The 14534-nt window shown below is 41.2% G+C and overlaps 1 protein-coding gene across 9 annotated transcripts in view; it reads left to right on the top strand.

Moving 5' to 3' along the window:
* The window catches only part of APBB2 (amyloid beta precursor protein binding family B member 2), a 315643-nt gene that overhangs the window by 77317 nt on the left and 223792 nt on the right, over window positions 1-14534 (top strand). The window contains exon 1 of one of the 9 annotated variants that reach the window (XM_030563651.1): window positions 7890-7909. The exons of the other annotated variants lie outside the window; for them this stretch is intronic. The gene's annotated coding sequence lies outside the window, so the exon portion shown is untranslated. Of the gene's footprint in view, window positions 1-7889; window positions 7910-14534 lie in introns of those variants that run through there. 9 annotated transcript variants of the gene reach the window in all.

Genomic DNA, 14534 nt, shown 5'->3' with positions numbered 1-14534 from the left:
CCTGGCCGCTCGATTACAGACCTAAAAGTCGCAATATTACAACAAAAAACCTTCAGAAACAGACTCCAACGAGAGACTGCTGAATTGGAATTAATCTGCAAATTGGACACCATCATACTAGGTTTGAATAAAGACTGGGAGTGGATGGGTCATTACACAAAGTAAAACTATTTCCCCATGCTTATCGCTCCCCCCCAAACACACAGAGTTCCTTTCATTTCCTTGTCAATTGCTGGAAATGGGCCATTTTCATTACCACTACAAACAGTTCTTTTTCTCTCCTGCTGATAATAGCTCACCTTAACTGATCGCTGTCCTTATAGTGTGTATGGTAACACCCTTTGTTTCATGTTCTCTATGTGTATATATATCTTCCCACTGTATTTTCCACTGCCTTCATCCGAAGAAGTGTGCTGTAGCCCACGAAAGCTTATGCTCAAATAAATTTGTTAGTCTCTAAGGTGCCACAAGTACTCCTGTTCTTTTTATGGATACAGACTAACAGGGCTGCTACTCTGAAACCTGATATTTGGGTATTGTGGCTCCATTGTTACCAAGGAAGGAGGTTGCTAATATAAAACATCGAATCAGTAAGGGTTACTGGTGCTTTGGAAGCCTCTGTGGTGTCATTGCCACTTGATGCATATCTATCAAGCAGCCCTGGCTTTTGTCCTTTTGTATGGCTCTGAAACCTTGGCCACCACAGAAATGGAAATGCGCCAGCTGGATGCTTTCCACATGAAACAACAATGACCTATTGAAGGCAAATGGTGGTTTCATCACTTTACAAATGAGGATGTTGGGCATCAAACCTACCAGCCTCCAGCATCTTCCCAAGTGACTCAGTGCTGGCTCAGGCGGCGTGGCCATCTGCTTTGTATGCCAGAGTCCATACCAGCCAGCCAGCTTTATGCATTTGATCCAATAAAAGCTGGATGGAGAAGGACCTCACTGATGGCCTTCCACACACTGGAGGGATGTTGTGGCTTCTGACCTTGCTCACCTCAGCCTTAATATAGAACAGGCCACAAGAATGGCAGAAGTCCAGGCTCACTTGCAATGGGTGATATGAAATGTTTTCTCTATGCTCCATGAGCAGGAGAATGAATGAATGTAGCAATCAGTTCTGAGGCTTCATGAAGTTGGCAAACTCTAAAGGTGGTTGTTCTGTGTTTGTACAGCACCTAGCACAGTGGTGTAACACAGGGGTCATCAATTACTTTTATCAATGTCTAAATTTCTTGGTCATGGTATAGTCAATGTCCAGACTCCAGAGAAAATAATACAAAAATAATAATAATAAGTAAAAGGATTTTGCAGTTCGTTCAAAAGTGTCTGGTGATCTGGATTTGGTCCACGATCTGTCTATTGACTACCTTTGGTGTAGCAGTTCATAACTGGGGCTTCTAGGTACTATGATAATACACAGGGGCGGCTCTAGATATTTTGCCCCTCCAAGCACAGCAGGCAGTCTGCCTTCAGCGGCTTGCCTGTGGGAGGTCCCCGGTCCCACGGATTCGGCGGCATGCCTGCGGGAGGTCCGCCTAAGCCGCGGGACCAGCGGACCCTCGGCAGGCATGCCGCCGAAGGCAACCTGCCTGCCGCTCTTGCGGCGACCGGCAGAGCACCCCTTCGTGGCTTGCTGCCACAGGCACGCACATAGCGTGCTGGTGCCTGGAGCCGGCCCTGATAATACACATAATTAATAATAAGTAATTTTAATAATAAGTAATAAGTAAACTCCTGATTTATGTGGAAGATCTACATTTAAAAAAAAAAGTGACATGAGATCAATCCTGATCCCATTAAATCAATGCAAAATTCCAGTTTGTTTTAATGGAGTCATAATCAGACCCTATGTGCATCCAGAACAATCTGAGTTGGAAGTTACACATGTATTTCTTGTTGCTGCAGATAATCTATCTTTTAAAAAAATAAAATAAAATACCCATGTAAGGAAAATCTGTAATTTCATACCGTCTGCTTAATACTATATATATCTGTCACAGTTTAACCTGAAAGGATCAGTACATAAAAGTAAGAAAAACTATGGTACCTAATTTTTTGCACACCTTGCATCTATTATTTGTAATCATTTAATAAGATTTAAAACCTTCTACCTAAGGGTATGAGATTACATTTTTGCTACATTGTTGGTTAATTTACCCTTCTGAGCAAATTTTATGGCCCATGGCTGCTGAAATTCTTGTAGTACCTGGGGGCAAAATGCTTGACATAGTTTGCGTTCCAGGCACAGCACAACTGGGTGTGTTGTGAATTGCTAGGGCATTAGGATTAAGCACTACACTGTGTATTAGGCAAAATCTTCATGTTGGAGAGAAAGCAAATGAACTCCAGCACTGAGTTTAATTTAGAAGCATAGTGCTTTCAGGTAGTTGAGATTTTCCTCTTTTGTTGTGGTAATGCATGTTTAAATGCCATTCAGTTTTCCAGTACTGAGGAGAGTCAGAATAAATTATGAGGCTTTCAGGTCCTCCCACAGATTACTCTAGAATCTAAACCTTCATTTAGAAGTGGGGGAGGGGATGAGTTTTTATCTGTTTTGGTTGTAAATGATATAGGGAGGTACGTGAAAGGTGTCCTGGGAGCTAAAATTACATTACTAGGGCAAGTTGTTCCATAATTGTCCACTATGGTGTTTCCTGCTCCTTCCTCTGAAGCATCTGGTGGTAGCTTCTGTCAGACACAAGATCCTGGAGTAAATACAGCACTAGTCATATTTGGCATGGCATATCCTATGTTCTTATGTAAGTAGCCTTGACAATATACAGGATGTTGTCTTGCAGTCCGACTGCAGACTCAACAATATCACTGTCACATGTTAGCTTCTGTAATTCAACTCGCTAGTATTGACTTGAACATAAATATAACCCTTTAACACAGTTAACCACTTCACCGCTTTCTGCTAATCATATTGCCAGATTTTATTTTACTTGTAGTGACTTACTAGTTTATGTGAATATTTCTTTTTTTTTCCAACTGGAGTGGCAGTTCAATAAAGGTTTTAAGGTGAACAGAGACATAACTTCATCCTATCATGTGTGAGTGTTGGATGTACCAAGTATGGGAATAAAAAATTTCAAGAGAACCTGAATAAACATTTCAAAATTCAACACACTGACAAATATTGCAGTCTTATTGATTACTCTGTAGGCTTACTGTGATTGTATTTCTTTATATAAGTTTGCACTGTAGCCTTTGGCACGTGCTTGTGTTTTCCATCTAAGTTTTTTTTTCAATTTAAAATTGCACTTTTGTTGGAGAAAATAAGATAAAGTAGTGATCCCACTGTTTTTTTTTCTTTTTGGCTAACCTTGAGTAGTTGTGATATCTTGATCTGTGGGGCGGTGGCACATTTCTTGGTTGTGCAATTAGATATGAAGAATAGTAGTTTCTGAGCGATGTTACATTGTGACAAAGCAGGTAACCTCCAGGTACTCATTTGGTGTGGAATTCCTTTAACATCACATATCTTCTGTGAATGTCAAAATGGAGTCCCCAAGCTAATTGCAGTAATTGTGTGGATAGCATGCTAGAGTTCACTTAAAGTTAGGGAAATAAATGATTCACAAAGTCAAATTTTATTTAAAAAATGTGACCCTATAAATATATTTCTTTTTAAAAAACCAGGCTACATGATGCTGGTTACATTTCTCTGTAAATTTATTGACTCTTTTTTTTTTTTTTTTTAACCACCTCGTGGAAAACTTATGAGACTTCTTGTTTAGAAACCACGGGGACTGTTCAGGTAAGGGTTATATCAATTGCCAGAAAGGCCTAAAGCAATGTCCATTAAAGTCTGAGGAAGATCCAGGGGTCAGCTTTTTTGTAACCATTGTTTTGTGTCTCCCCAACCAAAAAAACAATGTAGTAATCTAAGGGTTTGGCTACACTGGAGAGTTGCAGCGCTGGTGAGGGGGTTACAGCGCTGCAACTCAGGATGTGGCCACACTTGCAAAGCACAGCCAGCGCTGCAACTCCCTGGTTGCAGCGCTGGCTGTACACCTGGTCTGCCTCGGGTGTAGCGATTCCAGCGCTGGTGATGCAGCGCTGGTCAGCAAGTGTGGACACCACCAGCGCTTTTATTGGCCTCCGGGGTATAAGGAGGTATCCCAGAATTTGTGACCACAACAAACCAGAAGAATGGCTGAACTCCGATCTCCCCGTAGCTACTTGCTAAAAACCAAACACAGCTGCTCTTTGCTCCAGCGAGCGAGCCAGCGAAGGCAGGAGAATTGCTTTGGAATGTTCAAAGCTGTTTGCTTGAGGAGAGGGGGGGAGGGGTAATGTTGAGCAACTGTTTATGTGGTCTGACGGCTATTTAGGAGTGCATAATTAGCATTTAGTGAATAAAAGACAGGTGGGGGAAAGGTCAAAACTTTTAAAATGATTGAAGGTAGGCACTGTGTATCTTCCAGTCCTTAGAACTTGCAAGGTAGGGAGCTGAGAACAGTGTCAGCTCCAAAAATCCACTCTCTCTGTCTCCCCCACGCTCCCTGTCACATTCCACCCACCCCCCTCTTTTGAAAAGCACGTTGCAGCCACTTGAATGCTGGGATAGCTGCCCACAATGCACCACTCCCAACAGCGCTGCAAGTGCTGCAAATATGGCCACACTGCAGCGCTGGTAGCTGTCAGTGTGGCTGCACTGCAGCGCTGGCCCTACACAGCTATACGAACACAGCTGTAACTGCCAGCGCTGCAGAACTGTAAGTGTAGCCATGGCCTAAAAATAGCAGTTTTGTCTAAAATAAATCCCAAATTTCACCATTGCCTAAGTAGACTATTATCTGATGCTTCCAGAAGTAGTTCATATTATGGAAAGATCATACTCGGAGTTTACATTAGCAAATGGTTGCTATTATTAGTATTATGGTTGCTTGAATATTTTGCATGCAAGTTACTTTTAAATTGTCTCCCTTGTTTCTCTTCCATGGAAACTATGCTTTCCAGCTGTGGGGATTAATCATTACTCTTTCTAGGAAAAACTGCAGAATTTCTCCTCTCTTGGGTACAGTTGAACACATTAAACAGAGTACTCATGTCTTTCAGCTGCAGAGAGTGACCTGTGAGGCGATGGTCTAAAATAATGAAAGTCATGAGACAAATAGTGCACAAAGTGTAATTTGATGTGAAATGAATTTCTGTAAACTGGCTGCCATTTTGTATAATCTCAGTTTCATGAGTCTGCATTTTTATGTAAACAATCCGCAGTAGAATAAGAAAGTGAGAATTTCAGCGGTACTGAGCTGCAGCACTGAAGTCCATGGGAATTTTGATATTACAGATTTGGTTTGTGCAGGGGAGAGGTAAACTTAGTTTAAAGTAAGAGATAGTTGGAAGAGATGTAATTCACTGACTCTCTTCAAACTGATTTCTATATATAGATGGTCTCTTGACAATGGCTGTAGGGAAATGCAGTTGAAGATGATCAAGAAGCTCAATTCTTTCCTTCTTTTAGGTTTTTGCTTGAATGAATGATAGGCCTTTCCCCTATATCAGCCAGAGAGAGCTGTTATGATGCTGATGGTGCAAATGCCATACTGGGCCCACATCCTGCAGTCTTTTCTTGGTTAAAATGACATCAATGAGTGTTTTTATCTGAGTGAGGACTGTATGATCAACCCCATTGTATTTTTAAGGACATTTCTTCCTTAAGAGATAACAGCACTGGATAGTGAGTCAGCCAACAAAGACGATTAACAAAGCAGGAAGCTAAATAAGGACATTTCTCTTAACCACCAGCTATTCTGAGCATGAAATGTTCCTAGTCCTCACTGACCTTGCCAGCTTTTTAAAAACAAAAATTACTTAAATGGTAAGACTGTACTTGAAACCCATCCCATTTCTGTGATCTTATCAGAAAGTTACCTCAAGCAACAGCATTGGCGTAACATTTAAATCATGCTTGTAGATTGGGGTGGCCTGTGTCTAAGAAGGAGCCAGAATTTGCCAGTGTACATTGCCAAAGAGCCACAGTATTATGTCAACAGCCCCCATCAGCTCTCCCGCCCCATCTGCCAGCCGCCTCACCATCAGCGCCTTGCCTCCCTCCTTGTGCCTCATGCAGGAGGCTCGGTGGGGCAAGGAGAAGAGTGAGGGCTCGGGGAAGGGGGCAGGAAGGGACAGGGCCTTGGGGAAAGGGGTGAAGTGGGGGCAGGGCCTGTGGCAGAGGCAGGGGTTGAACAGTGAGCATTGGAAAGTTGTCAGCTGTAGCTCCAGCCCTGGACTCGGTGTCTATGCAAGGAGCCACATATTAACCTCTGAAGAGCCGCATGCAGCTCCGGAGCCGCAGGTTGGCCACCCCTGGTGCAGATGATATATTAAAATATGTACACATTCTTGCACTGAATCTTGCAGAGAGTGGAAATGCATTAGCATAGTCTTTCTTTGCTCAATGACCATTGCAACCCAGAATTGTGGAGTAGAAAAAGTTTGCCTCTGCAGCAGTTTTATGAAAGAAGATTGTCCCTCCATAGAACTGAGAAACTCCTATTTTTATCAGAGAAGGCTTATAGATATTTTTTGGAGCCTTGAGCCCTGTATGAGTTGAGTAGCTGTACTTTTTTCACAAGTGCTGTTAAAGAACCAACAATGGTCTTCTCCGATCCTCTGTTTTTCAAGGATTTATAACTTTACAATAAAAATTGCCATGAACAGAATTTGGCTGAAGGCTTTGTACTATATCTGAAAAAAAAATTAGCTCTTTAAAGAATTCATAACAGAATTTTGCAAGTTGTCACTCAGTTGTATTAGACAAGTGTCTTTACATGTGTTGTAGAGCTCCCATATTGTCATTTCTCTTCATCGCTGACCCGCTTTCTTTGCCTCTCCATGATACATCCTGCATTCTTGGTTTTCTGCACCTTTCTTCTTTTTTTTCTCTATGGACTCTGCTCTTCTTTCTCCTGATTTTTCTCTCTCCTTCTGTCTCTTCTTTCCTTCTCCACTCCCAGATCCACTGGTTCTCCCTTGATTCATCACTCCCTTCACTGATGATCTGTCCCTCTTTACAAGCAGTCACAAAACCATATCAATAGCTTGAAGATTGGATGGAAGGATGGTTTTGTGGTTAAGTCACTGGGGCTGGATTTTGGGAGATCTGGGTTCATAACCTGACTTTATCACAGACTAAGCATGTGACTTTGAGCAGGTCACGCAACCTCTCCATGGTTCAGCTGGCATCTGTAAAATGGGGTTAATAATATTTTCATATTGTCTATCTATATTGCAAGTTTGTTGGGTTAAGGATGACTTCTTGTTATGTGTTTGAACATTGCCTAGCACAGTGAGGCCCTGATGTTGGTTGGGGTTCTTAGATGCTATTGGAATGCAAATAATAATGGAGAAATGGAGACCGTACTGGAGAGTCATAATAAACTGATCTCTTCTGCAGTGAAAAGCCTGAACAACAACCTGAAGTGTCTTTGTGGGAATACGCATTGATATGTTAATGTATTTAGTGCTGTCATAACATATTTCCCAGATTTGGACCTTAGCGTCCAAAATATGGGTGTTAGCATGAAAACCTCCAAGCTTAGTTACCAGCTTGGACCTGGTAAAGCTGCCACCATCCAAAAAATTAGAGTGTTTTGGGGCACTCTGGTCCCCCCAAAAACCTTCCCTGGGGACCCCAAAGACCCAAATTCCTTGAGTCTTACAACAAAGGGGAATAAACCATTTCCCCCCCCTTCTCCCTTCCAGGTGTTCCCTCCCTGGGTTCCTGGAGAGATACACAGAAGCAAGCTCCGTGAATCTAAACAGAGGGACTCCACCCTCCACGTTTCCAGTCCTGGAAACACAAGTACTTCCCTCTTCACCCAGATTTGAAAAAGTCTTGTTTCCTGATTGGTCCTCTGGTCAGGTGTTTCAGGTTTCTCCTTTCCAGGTGAAAGAGACATTAACCCTTAGCTATCTGTTTATGACAAGTGCATGTGTGCCTTACACATTTTTTCCACCAATTTCATCATGATTTCTTAGAGCACAGATTTAACTTCCCTGCTTCTGCAATTGAACAATGTGCAGACTTAGGAGTGTCACAATTTGGGCTTACATCAGTCTGTCAGTTCCATACATATTTAAAAAATAGTGTGAAACAATCTAACTTTATGAGAAATAAATATCTTTGTAAAACAGATATGTAAAGCAAATAGTCTCCCCGTGGCACAGTAAGTCTGCCTTACAAGTGAACTTCAAGACTAGTGTGAAAATTCAATAAAGGACAGGAATATGTGCAGAACCATAGGCTGTGTGGTACATTCAGACTCCACCTCTGGCATTTCCTGGTTTGCCAACATCCCAGGATGCCTCATTTTGTGACACCATTATTACCATTCATTATTTGTATTACTGGAGTATCTACGATCCCTAGACCAGATCCCCATTGTGCTAGGCACTGTCACACACAACAGCAACAACATGTCCCTACCTCTGCCTCAAGAATTCATAAAGATCTGTTGTATCAACCAGGCAAGGTACTAACAAACTTCAATAGGACTTTATTTTTGAAGTGGAAACCTCTTTACCAAGCTGCCGCTGCTGCACCCTCTGTAACTCTCTCTGCCTCCTCAACTCCTCCCCCCTCCTTCCTGTTTCCTGTCCTTTCAGACACCCAACAGCCAGTGCTCCCAGTTTTAATAATTACAAGCAACATCTAAACAACACAGGTTCCATTAATGATAGCCCCAGGATGTGTTGAGTGCGCCAGGAAGTGCTGGAGAACTTCCCATTGGGTGAAGGAGACTTATGAGTAGGTATTAGTTAGTAGAGATTATCCACTGCTTGTTGCTCAGATGTATGGTTTTATGTTCAGTATGAGTGAGAATGGGTCAGTGTGTGTTGTGTTGGAAGATTTTGTGTGGATTTGCATTGGTGGCAAATGAGGGGTGTATGGTATGATGAGGAGTTATATGCATTTGGAGTTATTATGTGTGCTGGTTGTAATTGCTTTATGTCTGGGGTTTATGCTGGGTGATTTTGTGGTGACTTGTGTAAGTGGTGAATGAAGAGTGTATGCTGTGGTGAGGGGTTGTATGTGATTGGGGTTATTGTGTGTACTGGTTGTGTTGTGTAAGTGGTTTTGAAGAACTGTAGCAGTTGGACCAAATAATGCACCATCTGTGCAGTTTTTCTCATACAACCAATGAAATTTTTGCATGCAAACTAACTGTAGCATAAGGTTGGTGGTTGGTTGAGCTACCTCTAATATAACAATAGTCTAGGATTCTTGGCGTGGCATAGCTACATGCCTTGCTGTTGCATAGGTGTAATTCGTAAAGTCAAAATGGCAGAGAACTTAAAAACTGGACAGGAACAGACCATGAATCCTAGTGATGATTGAATCTGGTGATATTCTGAACAAAAAGAGCTCACAACCACGCTTGTAGCTGTTTCCATCGCTTCATACTGACTCAAACAGGAATTGTAGGCTTCAGAGTGACACACAGACAGATATCAATCATGGACTCTAACTATACAGATAATATATTTCTGTGCTGAATGCCACTCTGAGCTTAATTAGTGGGAGCATTTGTGCCTGGTACACCTCTACCCCGATATAACGCTGTCATTGGGAGCCAAAAAATCTTACCGTGAAGAAACCATGTTATATCAAACTTGCTTTGATCCGTCGGAGCGTGCAACCCCGCCCCCCTGGAGCGCTGCTTTACCACGTTATATCAGGTTGTGTTATATCGGGGTAGAGGTGTACTATGGTGATTGGTGCATTGGTAGATAACATTCAGTGTGTAAATTTAGGGTTAGTTCAGTTTTCACTTTAACTTTGCAGTTCACTTTCAATAACCTGTCTTGCATTCAGCTAAGGCAGAAATTCCATCCTTAGCCTGTGTTAGCTCATGTTCTGTGACATTTATCGTTTTAAGGCTCAGTTATAGGCAAACACATCTGTGAAATGTGGCCAAAAAGGAGTGGCTTGCTGGAAAAATGGCATTTCTGACTTCTCTTAATTTCTGGGTGATTTTAGTTTAAGAATGAGTAATATATAACAGTCTTTGTACAAGAGCATATTTTACATTTTTGTTTGAGTGGTCACAGTTTGTATACAACAGCAATTCATCAAGTTAGCAAGTTAGAACTGGACAATTGCATATGCAAACTGGAGTGATGGAGACGGAGAGAAAATAAGAAGAGAGAGCGTCTATACTCTGGGGTAATGAGAATGATGACTCAAAATAAAAAGCTGTCTCTTTATCCCAGGGGTCTGAAATGTGGTAGAATGACTAGATCTCATGCATTATTCATTGCCATCAGCTTCTGCTGTGATGTAGGTGTTTATCACATGAGTGGTGCTTTGGATTGCAGCAGAAAAGGTGAGTGTGAGCTGACTACTCATTTGTCAGGACTGCCTTTCTCCAATATAATCTGGTCTCTCAAGTATGGTAGGTCTGCCAAGAGAATTAGGACATTTAAGGGATGTTTTTCTCTCCAATAAACGGACTTCTACAGCTACATCTCTAATCACCTCATCTCCTTGTGTTTACTCTGTGCCATCTACATAAGTGTGAGCCCTCAGGGCTTTATTCCTCCCTCTTGCTTTCAGGCAAAGAACAAATTCTAGATTTGTTTTGCACATTTATTGAAATACTTGTCTATCCAGTCAGATCTTGCTATATTTTGTGAGCCAGCAAGAGCTGGATTTTTAGCTGAAAGCTCCAAGGCCACTTTATTCATATATTTTGATTAAAGTTATTTTATTTCCACTTTTTTTTTTATTTCTCTTGAATTTTGATTTAGCCTGCAGAGTGTTTTGCTGCTGAGGTGGAAACTGGGAGTCTTTTCATAATTTAAGCTTTTGTGGGCTCTGAAGCCTGGATCACAAGAGACAGATGGAAGCAGAATAAGGCTTGGCTACCATCCATCCTCTGGGAAAATGTGTATTGCAATGATTCTAAGGCTGCGATCTGTGGACTACTCTTGGTTTGGGGTGCGCTTCCATGTGGTCCATACACTGCTTTTTACAGTAATGATGAATCAGTCGGCCTGTCTTTTAAAGGTTACAGGGACGGTTTTGCAGCATCTTCTCCCTGTCTGTTTTTTTTATTGATGGTATTGCAGTGCAAGCTGAGCTGCAGTCACGTTTGTGGATGACACCAAAATTGAAGAAAAGTGATAGAACCAAACTTCAAAATGACTAACAGAGACTGGAGCAGTGGGGGGTATAGGCAACGAGGGGATACTCAAACCTAATTAATGTAAAGCCCTACATCCAAAAAGGGGTAATTAGCATCAATACAAAAAGCAGAAAGTGCAATAAAGTAGCTATAAACTATAGCATCAGAGTGGTTTGTTTTTCATCTTGTCTTGGTGTCATTCATAAATAACCAAGCACTCCAGTTCCTGCAGGGAAGGAGTGAAATTTGAAATGGGAGATTGCCTTAATAAATGGGCCACAATATAAAAAGATTGAGCACCACTTGTGTATTGCTTTCTATTTGATGTGTGCACCAAGATCTTCAAACAGAATAGCAGCTAAGTTTCTGAAACAGCCCTCTCACCTTGAATAGTTGGTGCAGCCTTAGGAAGCTTGATTTAATTAATAGTGGAAACTTTTACTCCCAAGGCTAGTGTCTCAAAATGTATTTTCTTAATTATCTTTACTAGTAGAACATAATAACTAAAAGCAGCAGAGTCAGCCTGATGGTGTAATGATTTATCATGTGCTATTATATGGGTCAATCAGAATTTGAGGATTTGATTGATTGCACACAATCTGGCAGAACCAGAGTGATCTGGCATTATTGCCGTGAATAAAAAATGTACTTGCCATTTTCTCAGGGAAGCAGATACTGAGTTATGAAAGGGGATCAACCCTGCAGACTCTCATTTTGTACTGTGGTGCTACGGGAGAGAGTATGTGATCTTGTGCTTGCCGAGCTGTAGGCGGTAGTGCCCGATCAGATGTGACAAGTCCAGCGTCCCCCATGGAAAACCAGAACAGTGCCCTGTCAAGCAGGAGTGTTTTGAGGTAATGAAGGGAAGGCAGGGGTGAAGAGAGGAAACAGTACATGAACATGCAGCTTTTCAAGAATGTTTGGATCAATGCCCCCTACCCCTTTACTTTAGCTCTGAAACTTGTGTACTCCAGAGCATTAGCCACTGTGCAGAGATGCCTATCTTGAGTGGTAAATTTACAGTAAATTCAGAAGCAACTAAAGGTCCAGGGAGTAGCCATCCACAAGAACCAATTACAAACAGCAACCATCCTAAATGATAGAGCACCTGGCATCTTCTTTTGCTCCACTTCGTACTTTAAAGCAGTTGAAGAGCATGGTGGTGTCATGTGATGGACAGTCCACTGTGCATCCATGTCAAGGATATAGGTTTGTGAGGGCTGGTCTTCACCGATAAGTAACATCGGCATAGCTATGTCTCTTAGGGGTGTGAAAACTCCACACCCCTGAGAGATATAGTTAAGTTGATATAATCACCAGTGTAGACAGTGCTAGGTCAACGAAAGAATTCTTCTATTGAACTAGCTACTACCTCTCAGGGAGGTGGATTACCTACAGTGATAGGAGAAGCCCTTCTGTCGCTGTAGTGTCTATACTGAAGCGCTGCAGCAGTGTTATAAGAGTAGACGTAGCCTGAGTGACACACACTTCTGGACACTATGTCCAAACGTGGATCTGATCCAGCTCTAATTGGGGTTTATGTGTAAAGCAGCACAAAATGGAGAAATTACAGTGATTTTGTTGTTTCATGATATGGTATTTCTCTTAAAGCCCTGCTCCTTTGAACCATTTGATTATGTAAGAATATCTGTTTTCATTTACAAACAAACAAAACCCCGTGTTTCTAGTCCCCATGATTGAAGAGAAAAACTTAAAAACGAGAACCTGAAACCCAAAATCCAGAAAAAACCCAAATTTATTATTTTAAAAAAATCTAATTTTTGAACTTTTGGGTCTGGGATTATTGAAAAGTGTTTGTAAAATATATAAATAAAATAAAGCAATACCTACTCTGAAATCCCTCAAACGTTTTAGCCACTGTTGCAAAAAAGGGAGGTTGTCCTTCGTATATGTTGAAATGGGGTAGAGAGAAATGAAAGCCCATTTTCAAAAGTTAGTGTGTTAACTGCAACAAAAGTTAGTGAGGGGAAGAAAAACAGCATAAAATAGATTCTTTCTTCTTCTTTAGGCCCTCTAGGTAGCGAAATGTATTAATATGTAAAATGCTTGCTTTTGAAGGTTTATCTAATGTTTAATGAATATTTGGCACAAGCTGTTCTCAAAGAAGCTGAGCATTTTTTTCCAATGAGAAAGGCACATATTAGAAATGACAGAAAATTCTTCCGGCTGTGACAACAATTTTCCTTTCCCTTAGCTTTCCTATAATTCTTTTGAGTGTAGAAGTTAGAGGTCTACTCTTCACTATGTTGGAAGAGTCCTTTGCTTATATCAAATTGAAGTGAAACTTGTTAATATGTCTGGCAGGTTCCTGTATGGCAGTGGGTCTCAAACTTTTTTTACTGGTGACCCCTTTCACATAGCAAGCCTCTGAGTGTGACCCCCCCATAAATTAAAACCCCTATTTTATATATTTAATACCATTATAAATGCTGGCGGTAACGCAGGATTTGGGGTGGAGGTTGACAGCTCTTGACCACCCATGTAATAACCTAGCGGCCCGCTGAGGGGTCCTGACCCCCAGTTTGAGAACCCCTGCCGTATGGGGAAATAGTTGAGTTTGTATGAAAACAGTTAAAAATAACTCTTGAAACAAAACAAACAAACCAAAAAAAAACAAATAACCCAAATAAAAAACCTCTACTACGTTTAGAACTTAAAATAATAAATTATTCAGGGGGAATGAAAGAGCATCATACAGTAGCTGTTAAATATTGACAATATGTGGACACACTCGTCCCTCCATTTTATTAATTTTTTTTTTGGGAGGGGAGATTTTTTGTTCATTAGAGGAGTGAAAAAAAAAATCCCAGCACAGTTGCAGTATCTAGAGGCAATTTCAAATGCAGAAACACAGGCTACTTAAACAGAAAAGTGTGATCCATTTTGATGATAACATAAATTGTGTTTGTGTGTGTGTGTGTGTGTGTGTGTGTGAGAGAGAGAGAGAGAGAGAGAAGTTTGTGTACATATCTATCTATTTGTATAGATACTACAGACAGAAAAATATATATAAACCCTCATATAATAATTCATATCTCAGATTTTAAAAGCACAAAAGTCAGGAAATCTAATGGTATGGTTTCCAGAGCCACTGGAACACTGCCAACGTCCCCATACATGCAGTATGTATATATTTGGCAGATTTATGATTACTGTGCAAGCCATAGCTCCCTTCACAAGTTCCTTTCCTCCTGTACAAAGATATGATACAGGGAAGCATTATTGGGGTACAGGGAGGGTTCAGAGGTGACATTGTCCCTCTTAACAATTGTTGTGTTCCCTGGTGCCAACAAAATGTGCCCTGCTATGTTTCCAACAAACAGTTTCTGTGAGGGAAGAAGAGAATTGTTCATTTATCACAGA

The sequence above is a fragment of the Gopherus evgoodei genome, chromosome 5 (genome assembly GCF_007399415.2).
Source record: "Gopherus evgoodei ecotype Sinaloan lineage chromosome 5, rGopEvg1_v1.p, whole genome shotgun sequence".
Taxonomy (NCBI): domain Eukaryota; kingdom Metazoa; phylum Chordata; order Testudines; family Testudinidae; genus Gopherus; species Gopherus evgoodei.
This window is presented reverse-complemented; position numbering and strand designations above follow the sequence as displayed.